The 14,844-nt window shown below is 37.9% G+C and overlaps 1 long non-coding RNA gene across 1 annotated transcript; it reads right to left on the reverse strand.

The window, feature by feature from the left end:
• Nucleotides 1–623: 623 nt before the first annotated feature.
• LOC116549363 lies at nucleotides 624–14,831 on the reverse strand. The gene is made up of 2 exons (XR_004267826.1): nucleotides 14,726–14,831; nucleotides 624–673 (listed from the first exon to the last, which is right to left on the reverse strand). It is a non-coding gene; the product is annotated as an uncharacterized LOC116549363 (long non-coding RNA).
• Nucleotides 14,832–14,844: the final 13 nt, after the last annotated feature.

Below are 14,844 nucleotides of genomic sequence, written 5' to 3' on the forward strand. Positions count from 1 at the left end.
CAGGAAGACAATCAAATCTAGCAACAATTTTTATAGAAAATGAAAAACTGAAGCAAGTAAGCTTTGACAAATAAATGAATTTTATTTCCTAGAAAAGTAGTTATTTTATAACAATGTAATAAATTCTCATGACCTGAGTTCCTAATCCTTGTAAATAAAAATTCAAATTTTCTATTTATTGTTAGTATTTTTCTCTTTGTATAATTTATATAAAATGATATTTTGTTGTAATTTTTATTATTGAGAAATAAATAATACACCAAATTTTAAATCTCCTTGAGGAGGTAGTGGCTTCTAGACTAGAGGTAGCCCAGTAACAGAATTTGAATTTGATTCGGGTATGAACCAAGGCTGTGTCCTTCAGGGCCCATATCAAAATACTGCCGAGTAAGCCTAACACGGTCTCCCCTTCCTAGGGGTTGTTCTAAGCAAAGACAGAGAACACAATTCTGACAATGAGGCTGAAGAGGAGTCTGATAGCTGAAGGAAAAAGCAGGTTATTTCCTCATTATGGGAAAGAGACATTTAAGAGAAAACAGCCTGTCTTCTTTCTCTCAAAATTATTTCTCTCTTCAATTAACCCTTCCTGGAACTGCCCACCCTCCAAGACAGATTCTACATACCTCCATACCTCCATCCTCACCTTCTCCTGAGATGGGGTCTTCGGTTAAGACTGAAAAAACAAAACCAGAAACATTTTCTTAAACAATGCATGGAAGTTATGCTCTGATAAACTAATATGAATAAGAAAAGGGCTTGTCTATAGCTGTTTCACTGAGAGGGGTCTGAAGCCCCTATCCTAGTCTACTTTCAGTTTTATTAAGGAGAAAACTGCATAAAAACATTTCAGAGATCTGAACACAGAATTTAAAACATTTAAGAAAATTTGAGGGAATTAAAGAGCAAGGATACCAAAGAGAAGAAAGTCCATGACATGCAGAAGTAGTAGCTAGTATTTATTAAGTGCTTAACACGAGTCGCACACTATTCTATGCACTTTGTTTTCATCTTCACAGTGACATTAAGAAGATGCTATTACTCTTCCCATTTTAAAGTTGACTAATCTGAAGCACAGATAACAGAATTTGCCCAAGATTACACAACTAATTTGGAATGAAGCTAGCATTTAAAAAGTGGCAGCCTTACTCCAGATTTTAAGCATGTTCTTAAAACACTTTCTTCTATTGGCATTTAGTCCATGCTTGTAGCTGTATAAAGATCCAATGGGGGAGTTTCCAAAATGGCCGAATAGGAACAGCTCCAGCATGCCGCTCCCAGTGAGACTGACGCAGAAGGAGGGTGATTTCTGCATTTCCAACTGAGGTACCTGGTTCATCTTACTGGGACTGGTTGGACAGTGAGTGCAGCCCAAGGGGGGCAGGCCAACAACGAGCTAACAGTGGGTGTAACTCAAGGAGGCAGGGTACGGCATCACCTCACCTGGAAGTGCAAGGGGTCAGGGAGCTCCTTCTCCTAGCCAAAGGAAGCCATTAGGGACCTGCACTCCCGCCCAGTTATTGTGTTTTTCCATGGTCTCCACAACCTGCAGACTAGGAGATTCCCTCCAGTACCTACACTGCCAGTTCCCTGGGTTTCCAGTACAAAACTGGGCGGCCATTTGGGCAGACACCGAGCTAGCCTCAGCAGTGTTTTTTCATATCCCAATGGCACCTGGAACCCCAGCAAGACACAACCGCTCGCTCCCCTGGAAAGGGGGCTGAAGCCAGGGAGCCAAGTGGTCTGGCTCAGTGGGTCCCACACCCATGAAGACCAGTAAGCTAAGATCCATGGGTGTGAATTCTCACAGCCAGCACAACAGCCTGAGCTCGACCTGGGATGCTGGAGCTAGGTGGGGGGAGGGGCACCTGCTATGGTTGAGGCTCAAGAAGGTGGTTTTGAACTCACAGTGTAAACAAAGCCGCCAGGACGTCTGAACTGGGCATAGCCCATCACTGCTCAGCAAGGCCACTGCAGGCAGGCTGTATCACTAGATTATCTCCTTGCTGGCCAGGGCATCTCTGAAAAAAGGCAGCAACCCCAGTCAGGGACTTATAAATAAAGCCCTCACCTTCCTGGGACAGAACACCTGGGAAAAGGGGCGTTGTGAACATACCTTCAGCACACTTAAACATCATTGCCTGGCAGCTCTGAAGAGAGCAGCAGATCACCCAGCACAGCATTTGAGTGCTGATAAGGGACAGACTGACTCCAAGTGGCTCCCTGACCCCCATGTATCCTGACTGGGAGACACCTCCCAGTAGATGCTGACAGACACCTCATATAGGAGAGCTGTGGCTGGCATCTGGCAGGTACCCCTCTGGGACAAAGCTACTACAGGAAGATTCAGGCAGCAATCTTTGCTGTTATGCAGCCTCCACTGGTGATACCCAGGCAAGCAGCGTCTGGAGTAAACCTCCAGCAAACTCAAGCAGACCTGCAGCAGAGGGGCCTTACTGTTAGAAGGAAAATTAACAAACAGAAAGGAATAGTATAAACATCAACAAAAAGGACATCCACTCAGAGACTCCATCCAAAGGTCGTCAACTCAAAGACCAAAGGTAGATAAATCCATGAAGATGCGGTGAAGTCAGCACAAAAAGGCTGAAAATTCCCAAAACCAGAAAGCCTCTTCTCCAAGGAATCACAACTCCTCACCAGCAGGGGAACAAAACTGGATGGAGAATGAGTTTGATGAACTGACAGACATAGACTTCAGAAAGTGGGTAATAATAAACTCCTCTGAGCTAAAGGAGCATGTTCTAACCCAATGCAAGGAAGCTAAGACTCTTGAAAAAAGGTTAGAAGAATTGCTAACTAGAATAACCGGTTTAAAGAAGAATATAAACGACCTGATGGAACTGAAAAACAGGGTACGAGAACTTCGTGAAGCATACACAAGTTTCAAGAGATAAGTCAATCAAGTGGAAGAAAGGATATCAGAGATTGAAGATCAACTCAATGAAATAAAGTGAGAAGGCAAGTTTAGAGAAAAAAGAAGCAAACAAAGCCTCCAAGAAATATGGGATTACGTGAAAAGACCAAATCTGCATTTGATCCATGTTCCTGAAAGTGATGGGGAGAATGAAACCAAGTCAGAAAACACTTTTCAGGATATTATCCAGGAGAACTTCCCCACCCTAGCAAGGCAGCCCAACATTCAAATTCAGGAAATACAGAGAACACCATGAAGATAATCCTTGAGAAGAATAACCTCAAGATACATACTAGATTCACCAAAGGTTGAAAAGAAGAAAAAAATGTTAAGGGCAGCCAGAGACAAAGGTCAAGATACTCACAAAGGGAAGCCCATTAGACTAACAGCAGATCCCTTGGCAGAAACCCTACCCACAAGAAGATAGTGGGGGCCAATATTCACATTCTTAAACAGAAGAATTTTCAACCTAGAATTTTATATCCAGCCAAACTAAGCTTCATAGAAGAAGGAGAAATAAAATCCTTTACAGATAAGCAAATGCTGAGAGATTTTGTCGCCACTGGGCCTGCCTTACGAGCACTCCTGAAGGAAACAGTAAACATGGAAAGGAACAACCAGTACCAGTCGCTGCAAAAACATACCAAATTGTAAAGACCATTGACACCAGGAAGAAACTGCATCAACTAACAGGCAAAACAACCAGCTAGTGTCATAATGACAATATCAAATTCACATATAACAATATTAACCTTAAGTGTAAATGGGCTAAATGCCCCAATTAAAAGACACAGACCAGTAAATTGGATAGAGTCAAGACCCATTGGTGTGCTGTATTCAGGAGACATTTCACATGCAAAGACACACATAGGCTCAACATAAAGGGATGGAGGACTATTTACCAAGCAAATGAAAAGCAAAAAATAGGAGGGGCTGCAATCCTAGTCTTTGGTAAAACACACTTTAAACCAACAAAAATCAAAAGAGACAAAGACGGGCATTACATAATGGTAAAGAAATTAATGCAATAAGAAAAGATAACTATCCTAAATATATATGCACCCAATACAGGAGCATGCAGATTCATAAAGCAAATGCTGAGAAACCTACAAAGACACTTAGACTCCCACACAATAATAGTGGGGCACTTTAACACCCCACTGTCAATATTAGATCAACGAGACAGAAAATTAACAAGGATATCCAGGACTTGAACTTAGCTCTGGACCAAGCAGACCTAATAGACATCCACAGAACTCTCCACCCCAAATCCACAGAATATACATTCTTCTCAGCACCACATCACATTTATTCTAAAATTGAGCACATAATTGGAAGTAAAACACTCCTCAGAAAATGCAAAAGAATAGAAATCATTACAGTCTTTCAGACCACAGTGCAATCAAATTAGAACTCAGGATTAAGAAACTCACTCAAAAGCACACAACTACATGGAAATTGAACAACCTGCTCCTGAATGACTAGTGGATAAATAACAAAATGAAGGCATAAATAAAGATGTTCTTTGAAACCAATGAGAATGAAGACACACATACCAGAATCTCTGGGACACATTGAAAGCAGTGTGTAGAAGGAAATTTATAGCACTAAATGTGCACAAGAGAAAGCAGGAAAAATATAAAATTGTCACCCTAATGTCACAATTAAAAAGAACTGGAGAAGTAAGAGCGAACAAACTCAAAGCTAGAAAAAAAAAATAACTAAGATCAGAGCAGAACTGCGGCGATAGAGACATGAAAATCCATTAAAAAAAATTCAATGAATCCAGGAGCTGGTTTTTTTAAAAAGATCAACAAAATAGATAGACTGCTAGTAAGACTAATAAATAAGAAAAGATAGAGGAATCAAACAGATGCAATAAAAAATGATAAAGAGGATATTACAACAGGTCCTACAGAAATACAAACTACCATCACAGTATACTATAAAGGCCTCTGTGTAAGTAAACCAGAAAATCTAGAAGAAATGAATAAATTACTAGACACTTACACCCTCCCAATAGAGGAAGACGTTGAATCCCTCAATAGACCAATAACAAGTTCTGAAATTGAGGCAGCAGTTAATAGCTTACCAGCTAAAATAAATCCAGGACCAGATGGTTTCACAGCCAAATTCTACCAGACGTACAAAGGAGCTGGTACCATTACTTCTGAAACTATTCCAAACAATAGAAAAACAGGGAATCCTCCCTAATTCATTTTATGAGGAATTTGGCATCATCCTGATACCAAAACCTGTCAGAGACACACACAAAAAAGAAAATTTCAGGACAATATCCCCGATGAAAACTGATGCAAAAATCCTCAATAAAATTCTGTCAAACCAAATTCAACAGCACATCTAAAAGCTTATCCATTACAATCATGTTGGCTTCATCACAGGGATACAAAGCAGGTTCAACATACACAAATCAATAAATGTAATCCATCACATAAACAGAACCAAGGACAAAAACCATATGATTATTTCATTAGACTCAGAGAAGGCCTTTGACAAAATTCAACAGCCTTTCATGCTAAAAACTAGGTATTGATGGTACTCAATCAACTAGGAACTGATGGAACATATCTCAAAATAATGATAGCTATTTATGAAAAACTCACAGCAAATATCATACTGAATGGGCAAAAGCTGGAAACATTCCCTCTGAAAACTGGATGAGTTTGTTTCTTTTGTAGGGACATGGATGAATCTGGAAACTATCATTCTCAGCAAATTGACAAAAGAACAGAAAATCAAACACTGCATGTTCTCACTCATAGGTGGGTGAACAATAAGAACACATGAACACAGGGAGGGGAGTATCATACACCAGGGTCTGTTGGGTGGGGCTAGGGGAGGGACAGTGGGGGTAGGGAGGTTGGGGAGGGATAACATTGAGAGAAATGCCAGATATAGATGATGGGGGAATGGAGGCAGCAAACCACATTGCCATGTATGTACCTATGCAACAATCCTGCATGATCTGTACATGTACCTCAGGACCTAAAGTACAATTAAAAAAAAAAAGAAAGAAAACTGGCACAAGACAAGGATGCCCTATCTCACCACTCCTATTCAACATACTATTAGAAGTTCTGGCCAGGGCAATCAGGCAAGAGAAAGAAATAAAGGATATTCAAATAGGAAAAGAGGAAGTCAAATTGTCTCTACTTGCAGACAACATGATTGTATATTTAGAAGACCCAATGGTTTCAGCCCAAAATCTCCTTAAGCTGATAGGCAACTTCAGCAAAGTCTCAGGATACAAAATCAACGTGCAAAACTCACAAGCATTCCTATATACCAATAACAGACAAACAGAGAGCCAAATCATGAGAGAACTCCCATTTACAATTACTACAAAGAGAATAAAATACCTAGGAATACAACTAACAAGGGATGTGAAGGACCTCTTCAAGGAAAACAAACCACTGCTCAAGGAAATAAGAGAGGACATAAACAAATGAAAAAACATTCCATGTTCATGGTTAGAAAGAATCAATATTTTGAAAACGGCCATACTGTCTAAAGTAATTTATAGATTCAATGCTATCCCCATCAAGCTACAATGACTTTCTTCACAGAATAGGAAAACCTTACTTTAAATTTCATATGAAACCAAAAAAGAGCCTGCATAGTGAAGACAATCCTAAGCAAAAAGAACAAAACTGGAGGCATAACACTACCTGACTTCAAACTATACTACAAGGCTACAGTAATCAAAACAGCATGGTACCAGCACCAAAACACATATATAGGCAAATGGAACAGAACAGAGGCCTCAGAAAGAACAACACACATCTACAACCATCTGATCTTTGACAAACCTGACAAAAACAAACAATGAGGAAAGGATTCCCTATTTAATAAATGGTGTTGAGAAAACTGGCTAGCCATATGCAGAAAGCTGAAACTGGATCACTTCCTTACACCTTATACAAAAATTAACTGAAGATGGATTAATCTTGAGTTTAAATGTAAGACCTAAAACCATAAAAACTCTAGAAGAAAACCTAGGCAATGCCATTCAGGACATAGGTGTGGGCAAAGACTTCATGACTAAAACACCAAAAGCAATGGCAACAAAAGCCAAATTGACAAATGGGATCCAATTAAACTAAAGAAATTCTGCACAGCAAAAGAAACTATCATGGGAGTGAATAGTTAACCTACAGAATGGGAGAAAATTTTCACAATCTATCCATTGGACAAAGGGCTAATCTCCAGAATTTACAAAGAACTTAAATTTACAAGAAAAAAACAACCCCATCAAAAAGCAGGTGAAGGATATGAACAGACACTTCTCAAAAGGAGACATTTATGCAGCCAACAAACATATGAAAAAAAGCTCATCGTCATTGGTCATTAGAGAAATGCAAATCAAAATCACAATGAGATACCATCTCATGCCAGTTAGAATGGTGATCATTAAAAAGTCAGGAAATAACAGATGCTGGAGAGGATGGGGGGAAAGAGGAACACTTTTACATTGTTGGTGGAGTGTAAATTAGTTCAACCACTGTGGAAGACAGTGTGGTGATTCCTCAAGGATCTAGAACTAGAAATACCATTTGATCCAGCAGTCCCATTACTGGGTATATACCCAAACTATTATAAATCATTCCATTATGAAGACCCATGCACATGTATATTTATTGCAGCACTGTTCACAATAGCAAGGACTTGTAACCAACCCAAATACCCATCAATGATAGACTGTATAAAGAAAATGTGGCACATATACACCATAGAATACTATGCAGCCATAAAAAAGGATGAGTTCATGTGTTCCTTGCAGGGACATGGGTGAAGCTGAAGACCATCATTCTCGGCAAACTAACACAAGAACAGAAAACCAAATACCTCGTATTCTCACTCTTAAGTGGGAGCTGAATAATGAGAACACATGGACACAGGGAGGGGAACATCACACACTAGGGGCTGTTGTGGGCACGGGGGTCTAGGGGAGGGTTAGCATTAGGAGAAATACGTAATGTAGATGATGGGTTGATGCATGCAGCAAACCACCACAGCACATGTATACCTACATAACAAAACTGCACATTCCACACCTATACCCCAGAACTTAAAGTATGATAATAAAAAAATTAAAAAAAGATCCAATGGGAAAAGTTCATTATTTTGGACTCCATTTGCATCTGAAAGCTACTTCTTAAAGCATAATTCTCCCCCAACATATTATTATGTCAAGTGACTCTGATTATGTTTTTTCTCTTACTAAAGACTACCATTTGGAATTGCTGAATGATATGCATTGTCCAGCCATGCCTGGATCACAGTATACCATAAAATTGAACTATGGAATATCCTCCCATAGCATCTAAACTGCTGGATGAATGTTGCTGGGAAGTGGAAATGCACATAGCGTTTGTATAAATGATGCTGGGAATGCTCTCTCCATGGCAGAGAAAATAAGTAGAGAGAACTCTGCTCTCAGCTCTATAGCCACTGAGAGGATTTTAAAAACTGGATGATTCCTAAAAAGACTGGATTGTGCTGCAAAATACAAGTAAATCAAGCCAACTGAGGCAGAAAATTTCCTTCAGGAGATGTCAATGGAAAATGGCTTGTGGTTGGTTCATACATAAGCTACATCTGACATTACATATTTAAAAAGATAAGACTTTTCTGGTGAAAACGGACAGACTCATGAGCAATAATGGAAACTAGTGGAAGCCAGCCTTCACTACACTAGAGCTCTGAATGAAAGCCTGGGAAAAATAATAGAATAAATGATACAGCAGGATGCTACCAAACAGCTAAGCCTAGGATTTTTGCAATTGATGCAAAACGGGTTACAGGATATTAAGATCTTAATACCTAGTAAATACTAGGAAGCTTTATGGAGAAATTAAGACCTTACCAGTGACTTACTGGTTTAGGTAAAACCTGGAAGAGTCTCCATACTTTATTTTAATCACTTTTGAAGTTAAAGTAAATCTTCAACAAGGTAAAAACTATGGGGAGAAAGTACCCAAAGTTCTTGATCACTCAGCAGAAAGAATTTACTTAAGAATTTGCCAAAATGTTACATGCAGTAATGGACAATACAGTCAGTGGAATGAGGTGAAGAGAACTGGGTAAGAATAAAAAAAATCACTGTCTGAAGTCACTTGAGATCAGGCCACTTAAAATGTCTGGGCCTCTGGATATCACTCTGTTCTTGTAATTAATTCCGGAGGAAAGAAAGCAGTTAAGGTCATAGAAACTCAGGTAAATAAAAAAGAGATCAGGATAAATTGGCTAAAATAACATCATGGGATATTTGGATTGCTGGAAAATAAAGTCAAATCTGGCAAATTTCACACATATAATATAGTACTTTCATAACCTAAATGATTATCAGAACATAACATCCTTTTAAAAAAATCTCTCATATTTGGTTTTTATACAAGAAATAAATTTAGATTCAATACCTAAAGCAAATGCATAGGCTTAAAACCACTTTATATAAAATATCTAAATAACTTATACAAAGAAAAATATGTTTGCTTGCTTGTTTAGCTTATATCACCTGAGTAATTGCTTCAGCTTTCTCCTTCAGCTTATAGACCTGCATTGTCCAATATGCGGACTCCTGGACACCTGAAATGTGCTGGTCTAAATGAAGATGTGCGATTAATTATATAACACAACCATATTCTGAAGACTTAATATGAAAAATAATATAAAACAACCCATTAATAATTTTTATGTAAATGTCATGTTGAAATGATATTTTGGATACACTGAGTTCAATTAAATGCATCATTAAAATCAATTTCATCTGTTTCTTTTAATATGTCTACAAAAATACTTTAAATTTCAAATGTGACTCACATTTCATTTCTATTGGAAGGTGCTGATTTAGACATTGTCTTAATAACATATTTAACAATAATTCAAAAATCTGATGAGTGAGATATAGTAGTTGATTCCTTGCTGTAGCACACTAAATAACATTTTGAGTGAATGAATATAAAGAAGTTCTTCAGTATATAATTTCGTTATCTTTTATCAACTCCTATGTGAGGTCAATACATCTGCCCTTGAGATGTAAAATGTTTTAGAAATGCCATTAGCACTTTTTCAAGAAGTCACTCCATTCTCAATGATTATAAAACAGTACATTAAATATTAGACATATATTTGAATTCACTATCCACTTTATTATTTACACAGTGAATATTTCCTTTATGTATGCTCTGCCTGAAATAAACATATTTTTGTAGGCATCTATTTCACCGGCTTAAGCATATCTGCTTGTTATGGAATTAAAGGCTTAGACTTCAGGAAAAGAAGAAAATCTGTGTGGAAATAATTTGTTCACTTGCTATTTTAACATTAAGACCATAACTGAGGAGAGTTTTTATACATTTGACATTGTATCTTAGTTTTTGAATTATTTTTCAAAAATATCAATGTCTGTCTTAACAGATAAAAGCATGTCCTCAGAATATGGTCTCTTCCAATTCTAAGCTTATACTGACCCCTATGGGTTATTGTGTCCTAATCTATTTTTGGCTTATCCTTTCAGAATATTTAGTAAAACACTTAAACATGTTTGCATTTAGGATATAATTAATTTAGTATGAAAGCCATAAAATACTTTTTATATTTTTGTCTCCTTGGATTATATAACAAACTATGCACAAATTTTATTCATCCTTTATTGAGGGGGGCCAAGATGTTTCAGTCCTCATTATATTTAGTATCAATGTACTAAGGACAAGAGAACTAAGTAGTATAATTTCTAATTTCCAGAAGGATATGACCTGATTATTTTCCTTAATATCTGTTCAACTCTCACAATATTTCATAGACGTAGACCATTTATTGGATAAAAGTTAAAGTTTATACAGAGATTTGTGTAAAGGCAGGAAGGATTATGGGACCAAAGATAAGTATAATTTCAGTCAACCTTGATGGAGAGACATTCATTCTTGGTTACACTGGGAATTTTTAATGTTGATATACAGGATTCCAAACCATACCCTTATGGTTTGGTTGATTATTTATTAATTTTTAATTTTTTTTTTAATGAAATGGAGTCTTACTCTGTCACCCAGGCTAGCATGCAGTGACACAATCTCACTGCAACCTCCACCTCCCAGATTCAAGTGATTCTCCTGCCTCTGCCTCCTGAGTAGCTGGGACTACAGAAGCCCACCACCACACCCGGCTAATTCTTTTAAGTAGAGATGGGGTTTCACCACATTGGCCAGGCTTGTCTTGAACTCCTGACCTCAGGTGGTCCACCCACCTCGGCCTCCCAAAGTGCTGGGATTACAGACATAAGCCACCGCACCCAGCCTATTTTTACTTTTATAGAGATTAAGTCTTGCTATGTTGCCTAGGTTGGTTTCTAACTCCTGGGATCAAGCTGTCCTCCTGCCTCAGTCTCCAAAGTGTTAGATGTGAGTCACTGCACCCAGCATATCCTTATGAATTTCAATAGGAATTACAAGAGGTGGTGAAAGGTTATAGACATTTATTTTCGTTTATGCTAAAGACATGGTTTTATTACCATCCTGGTGAATTCTGAAAATAAAATTCTTATTTTTAGTATTATCTCAAAAATTAACTGGGCCAGGCATTTTGGCACGTGCCTGTAATCCCAGCTACTCAGGAAGCTGAGGTTGCACTGAACTGAGATCAGGTTACTGCACTCCAGGCTGAGGTTGCAGGAGAATCCCTTGAACCTGGGAGGCGGAGGTTGCAGTGAGCCGAGATCAGGCCACTGAACTCCAGCCTGGGCTACACAGCAAACTTACCTCTCAAAACAGCAACAACAACTAATTTAAATGATAACCTACAAGTCTATATTTGAGAATAACTTACATAAACTTAAATTTTGTACCTAAATCACTCTGAAATTTCATTGGTTAACATCGATTTTTGTGAATCCATTATTGAAATTTTTACTATGACTAGGATAAGCTTGGTAATCCTGCTTTACATTTTTCTCAGGGTACAATGATCGCAGCTATAGCATATCTGGGAGATTCTTTATTTATCCATATGTAAGAATGAATGTGGACTATCTTCTAAGGCAAACCTTAAGCCTGACTATAGTACTCCACAGTTCTCTCAGCCCATTCCTGTGCATGTCTATTCTGACAAGCATTTTGGTCTTTTTCCTGAATTTCCCTAAGAGACTATTAATTTTACATACCATTTATTTGAATGTCAAAGTTTATATCTTGTCCTTAATTGACAACACGGAGCATTCATGCTCTGATTCTTGACAAAGTACAGAACCTTGAGCTCTCTAATGCCACATATGAATCAAAAGTCTAGTTATAAAAAATGATATTCTAGGAGGACTGCCAGAAGGCTATGAAGTCCATCCTTCCCTCCATCAGTATTTCTTAAACTATATTCCACAGAATAATTATAGTGCATAGTAATACATATTTCATAAGAAAAAAAGATTTTTCAAGGTCAAGTTTAGAACATATTAGGAGTGAAGGAATTCAACATGCTAATAAGCAGCTTCAGTCACAAAAGAAGAATGTAGCAGGCAGTACCTTCTAAGCTTATCTGAAAATTTTTTCTGGTATGGCTACTTAGTAACATTCTCAAAAAAATAATTATTTCTTTTTTTTTTTTTTTTTTTTTTTTGGCCCACTAGCCCTTAGTCAAGTCAGAGAACTGAGTTATTAGATAGCATGGTTTTTTTGTTTGTTTGTTTTGAGATGGAGTTTTGCTCTTGTCGCCCAGGCCATGCGCAGCGACAAGATCTGGGCTCACTGCAACCTCTGCCTCCTGGGTTGAAGCAATTCTCCAGTCTCAGCCTCCCAAGTAGCTGGGATTACAGAGGTGCATCACCATGCCCCACTAATTTTTGTATTTTTAGTAAAGATAGGTTTTTGCCTTGTTGACCAGGCTGGTCTCGAACTCCTGACCTCAGGTAATCTGCCCGCCTTGGCTTCCCAAAGTGCTTGGATTACAGGTGTGAGCCACCACGCCTGGCCAGATAGCATGTTTTGTACTAATTTACTTACTTAGACTAATTTGTATTTTGGCATTATAAGTTATAAATGTGTTACAGGAAGTCACCTGGAGAAATGGTTGCTCCTACTGAAATACTGGTATATATTGAGAAAACTATGCTTTGAGTTGCATTTGGGTTCAAATTTGAAAAAGTCATCATTTTAATTTTTTTTCATAGTTGGCAAAGAGAAAAACAAGACTGGTGTCTAAGACTTTTCTAACTAATAAAATAGTCTATAATTTATATCCTGTGTGTTCAATTAAATGTTGTATATATAACAACTTAAGTGAGCAAATTCCACTCCACATAGCCTGTAACTTAAATAAATTTTTTAAAGGTATTTAAAGGCTAAGTGTTACATTCCAGAAAGGTTAATAAGGACTTTTGTAATTAACACTGAATATCTCAGGGGAAAAAACTCTGTTGAATAGGGCACGAACTTATGAATATCTCAGAAACCCTCTTGAATGTAGCAAGAAACAAGATTCTGTACAAATTTAAAAGACTCATTCTCCATTTGTCTAATCAACATACTTTCCAAGACCTTAAAGTTACTTGCATGTAAGTGTTTTTTGTCTTTTTCTCTGGTACTCTGAACATTTTAAGGACTTAATAGGATTCTTTTCTCCCATAAATAACACACTAAGTTTAGCACAATTAAAAATACTGTTAGGTTTCTAATTTCCATTTCCACAATATTTTTTTTTTTTTTTTTTTTTTTTTTGAGATGAGCTCTCACTCTGTCTCCAAGGCTGGAGTGCAATGGCGCAATCTCGGCTCACTGCAACCTCCGTCTCCTGGGTTCAAGCAATTCTCCTACCTCAGCCTCCCTGAGTAGCTGGGATTACAGGTGTGCACCACCATGCCCAGCTAATTTTTTGTATTTTTAGTAGAAACAGGGTTTCACCATGCTTGTCAGGCTGGTCTCGAACTTCTGACCTCGTGATCGGCCCACCTCAGCCTCCCAAAGTGCTGGGATTACAGGCATTTTCACAATTCTTTAAACTTTATGGACACTGTATTATAACTAATACTTTGCTTTAGTTGTGGTCTACAAAACCACTGATAGGGCAAAGAAGAAAAAGACAAGGTTGTCCCTTAGTGGTTGCAATAATTAGGAGTAGGGATTCTAACATTCTTCGATTCCTAGGTGTTTACCCCACCTCCACCCATGCAATTTTTGTAGATTTTACGATATTTTCTTATTATTAGTTATGGGAATGACCATTTCAAGTTTGAGCTGTTTCCCAGAATATTTTCAAGAACCAATAATTCTAAAAAAATAACTGGAACCTTTATATGAATGCATTCCCTGCAAATGTGCATCATCACCTAATATGCAACTGTTCCACATGTCTCAACAGCTCCTGACATTTGAAAACAATGTTTGAGGTTTTATAATTAATACGTCTTATCCAACTAATTAAAAATAATTTTAATGTGCAAATTTCTTTTAACATCTTAATAGGATAAGAAATATATCAACAGCAAACAGAAATGATAAAGAGAAACTGAAGCACGCAGATTAATATAAATATCCCAATATAACTTGTTCGAGCAGCGGGCTACAAGAATATGTTGCGAACGTAAGTGAAAAACAGGATGCAAACGTGGGAAAAATGGTAAATAAGTGGAGTGAGGACGGACAAACACTGAGAAGGAAGAAGCAATCCCCTAAACAGCAGAGAGGTTGCTCAGATAGAGTTGGGCAAAACGTCAACTCCCACCTCAGGTCTATACTCTACTGGTGCCCAAATTCAAGTGAATGGTAATTAAAGGCGGGTTTTGCTCACACCGTTTTCTTAATTTGGCAAACTACGGTCTCCACATTAGCCATAAGCTTCCAGCCAGCAGTCTTTGGAAAACTCTCGGAAAAATGACAGCCGCGCTCTCTGAGGACGCGCATGCGCAA

Source organism: Sapajus apella, unplaced genomic scaffold, assembly GCF_009761245.1.
Source record: "Sapajus apella isolate SASKATOON/1434 unplaced genomic scaffold, GSC_monkey_1.0 scaffold6, whole genome shotgun sequence".
Classification (NCBI taxonomy): Eukaryota; Metazoa; Chordata; class Mammalia; order Primates; family Cebidae; genus Sapajus; species Sapajus apella.